Here is a 4525-nt window from a genome sequence, read left to right on the forward strand (position 1 = left end):
TTGCTTCTGCCATAGTTCATTGAGACGGAATCGTCTCGGCCGGCGTTAATGTGCTTATGAGTGAGTGAGTCACGAATTATTATTAACGGCGATAAAATCCAATAAGCCCTCATGCAAGAATACCCGCCATGCACAATTGTGGTATTATTGATTTCAGCCCAGTGCAGTGATGCATAGCCTTGAGAACAAGATCAAAATCTCTGAAAAGTAAGAAAACGGCCTTCCCCTTATTGCGGATGTAGATTGAGATATTTGGTGCCTTACAATAAACTGTTACAATTTAAAACGCATCTTGATGGGTTGTCGTAGAAATCTTTCTGCACCTCTTCTACTTGGTAGGCGTTGGCACTGAGCACTGCAGTCAGTATCAATTATTTGTTCTGTTTTTAGCTTGTCCAACTTTCCAAGTTTTTAAACGGGCAAGGCCTCCAACAGTAGGTTGTTTATGTTTACATTATACAGTGGTAATGATGAACTTACTGGTGACCGTACAGTGTGTCTTATAATGAAAACGGAGGAAGGAGGATCTGTACCTATTGCTCTATTAGCCTGTGATTATTCATATGCCGTCAAACTTGAGTTTCCTTTTGTCTATGCCACCAAGCTTTAGAAGTTCACCATTCCATTCCGTGGTATTCAACTCCTAGATTAATATAAGTGTCATCGAAGATGATATCCTATCAGTTCCTCTTCTAGAAGGTAGAGTTGGGTAGGTGATGCATGTACTTTTACAAAAGCGATATGGCTTTAAAATATAATATCACATCGAGCGCAATTCGAACATTACAACATCACCAAACATTACAGCATCACTTAACAATACCGCATCACCTAACATTACTGCATTACCAAACATCACCGCAGTGATTTTGTAATATGATATCATATTTCAAAATATCATCTAACATTACCGCTCTTCTTAGTACAAGTTGCGGTGGCAGGTACCCATGTCGACGCCGAATATTGGGCTGGATTTGGCCAGACTTTGAGCGAGAAATTGATTCCGATTGTATGTGAATATGGGGATGCAGATTCTTGCATTAAGTAATTAATTTGTAATGTTATGAATTGGAATGAAAGTCGGTCGCTGGTTGATGTTTGTATCGCGGTGGCCTACGTAACATTTCCTAGTACAAGCAGCTGAGACGACTTTGAGTGCTAATTCCCATTATCGGTCGCGAACCTGTTATCTTGCCTGGGTTTGATGTGAAAAGATGATTTCGATTTTGTGTGTGATAGACAAACTTTCAATTATGCCAAGCAAAGATAACTTCTAAGTGAATTAATGCTCCTTCGAAAAAATCATGATTCCCTGTTCTTTATATGCAAAAATATTGTACTATCTACTATGTTCTATCCTAATAGGATCTGTTGTTTTTTCTCGTGCATGAAAGATTCATTCATTCTTCATTGATACCTATTTGGCACTTCTTCTTTTTCTTCAGCCTTTGTCTCGTTCACAAGCAGGGTCGTCTCGTCGTGATCGGTTTTGCCATTTAGCTCTATCGAATGCCTGATCTGGGTGCAATCTCGAGGCTTTTAAATTCCCATTCAGCGTAAGTCACCGTTGTTTCGCCCTACCTTTTGGTCGTTTACCATCAACCTTGATGTTCAGACTAATCTTGGCAAGTGTATTCTCATTAGCACGAATTGCGTGACCATACCACCGAAGATGCCTCTCTCGCAATTTTTCCACGATCGGTCCAACCCCATAACGATCGCGGATATCTTCATTTCGGATGTGATCAAACCGTGTCACGCCACTAGTCCAACACAACACCTTCATCTCCACTACCGCAAGACGCCGTTCATTGACACTGTCGTATACTACACGTTATGAATGTAATAAATGCACGCAAATTATTCTAGTAATAAGTAGAATTAGGTTCTATTGGCAGCGGAGTGGTAATATTCAATGTTGATGATATAAAAGGCACTAGTTTGTCTGGAGTTTAAGGGAGAGCTTTGCAATATTTAAAGAAAAAAATGTTCCTCCTTCCCTTCGTTTGTATGGGGAAAGGAGGAGGAGGAGCAATATTTTTGTCTCCAAATATCCGGATATCCGGATGGCTCAGCGCTAGGCTCTCGAACGAACGCGATTCAAATCTCACACAAACCACATCCTTTTCCGTGACGTTCATCCACGGCAAAGTTGAACCAGTGTTGTGAGGTTTCGCCTTTTGTAGGAGCAGACGGGAAGGACATTTTAAGAATTAATTTTGAAGTACATAAAATGTTGAAAAAAGAAAGTTGCTAATTAATTTTCAGGAAAAAAATGTTGAATAGGAAGGAAATTTGGATAATTCTGCTTTTAATAATAAAATAAGTGGAATTCAGGACAGAGGGAATCATGGAAATTCCTTGCTTTAGGGAACAACGATTAAATTAGGATTTGGGGTGGGTGCCTCTGGAGCAACCCAATAGACGCAATGCATTTTTTCGATTGCAGGGAGTATAAATGAATGAATGAATGAATTTATAGAGACGTAGCATTCCGATTTATATCAAGTTTTCTTTAAAACGCGAGTATCTTCATAATCATCAACGGCGCAACAATCTTTATCCGAGCGTCCTGGCCTCTGCCATCACTCCATCTCAGGCAGGGTCTGCCTAGTCTTCTTTTGTCTACCATAGATATTGCCCTTATAGATTTTCCGGGTTGGATCATCCTTATCAATACGGATTAAATGAACCATCCATCGTAACCTATAGAGCCCCCACAACCGAATGGTCCTGGTGTCGCCCATAAGTTTCATTTTTATAGAATTATCCATTCTCAGTTAGGAAGTCAAAAATTCTTCTAAGAACTCTTCTCTCCAACGCGACCAAGAGTTCGCATTTTTTCTTGCTAAAAACCCAAGTCTCCGAGGAACACACCAGGACTGGCAAAATCTTTGTTTGTACAGTAAGAACTTTGATCCTATACTGGGGCATTTCGAGTGAAGCACTTTTTGTTAACTGAAATAGGTCCTGTTGGCTGCCAACAATCGTGCGTGGATTTCATCGTTGTAGCTTTTACCGGTTGTGATTTTCGACCCTAGATAGGACAAATTATCAACGATCTCAAGAGTGTTGTTGCTGCTTTTATCTGGTTTCGCACATTGATCATTGGTCAGCGTAGTCTTACCCATTTCGTCGGGACACCGAATTCTATCATGGCCGTGTACAATTTTACCTTGGCTATGCTATCATACGCGTTCTTGAAATCGATGAAAAGATGGTGCAATTGAAGGCCATATTCCAAAAGTTTTTCCATCGCTTGGTGTAATTGTTCGCCTCCACATTTAATCAGTTCGGCTGTAATTCCATCGGCTCCTGGCGACTTATGATTTACAAGCCGATGAATTGCACGGAGTGTTTCTTCGATACTTGGTGGTTGCACTATTCGCCCATCCTCTTCAGTTGGCGGTATCCGCACCTCGTAGATATTCTGTTTGTTGAGCAGTTTATCAAAATACTCAACCTAGCGCTTAAATATAACTATTCTGTTGAAAGTAAGAAAATGCGAGTATGCATCTGCTAAAACTTTTATTTTTCGAAATATACTGAATGTAATTAAGTCTTTTTAATCAGTCAGTTGACCAAGAGCATATTGACAATTTTGAGGTGAAAGTCGCTGAAATCTAAAGCGCATTCATGATTTTTATTGCAATTGGGCCAACTATCCCAGAATGGCCGGGGGATGGGTCGTCCTAAAAATATGCTTCGTAGAATGGTTGAGGAGGTGCGCACGTTTCTCGGAATCGTACACAGTCCGGACAGCGATGATACGTAAGTGTGTTTGGCGCGTTTATCCTATATGTATAAGGACTAGATTATAAACTTTAAAAACCGAAAAAAGCCTCAACTGGGATAACCCCCTTAAAAAGCCAACCGCATCTATATTATCTCGAGTTTTCCAGTAATCTTCTTGTCATAATCGAGTGAGTTAGATCGGTTCAGCATTGTCCTACACAAGTGTAGTATTAACATTCCAAATGGAAAACGTGCAAATTATAATCGTTGAGGTCCACCGACAGCGCCTGCTAAACCAACAACAACAGCTCGACTAACAATCCCTATCTACACCTCCGCGTGGTGCTCGCTGGGAGTTCTTTCTTAATGAAAAACTGCAGACGGAGAAGGATAAAGTCGATTCTTCCGTCCCTAAAAACGGGGCAAATTATATCAATTGGTCCTCAAGGTTTGAGGTTACATAAGGCTTACAGCTTCACACGGAAAACACAAGTTACGAAGCCATGGAAGGAGCCTCGGACAAGATGGATTTTACAACAACGAACCCGACAACGGAATAATGATTTGTGCATTTTCTCATGGAACGCGCGCTTCCTCTACCGACCGAATGATGCTGAGCAGCTAGGCGATACCCTGTTCCAATATAAGGCTGATGAAGCAGCTTCGCAAAAGATACGCTGGACAGGGACTGGTTTCCTGTAGAAGGGCTTCTACACCGTATATTATAGCGGCCATCCAGTAAACCATGTGCTCGGAGTAGGTTTCTTCATCATCATCATCAACGGCGCAA

The sequence above is a fragment of the Hermetia illucens genome, chromosome 2 (genome assembly GCF_905115235.1).
Source record: "Hermetia illucens chromosome 2, iHerIll2.2.curated.20191125, whole genome shotgun sequence".
NCBI lineage: Eukaryota > Metazoa > Arthropoda > Insecta > Diptera > Stratiomyidae > Hermetia > Hermetia illucens.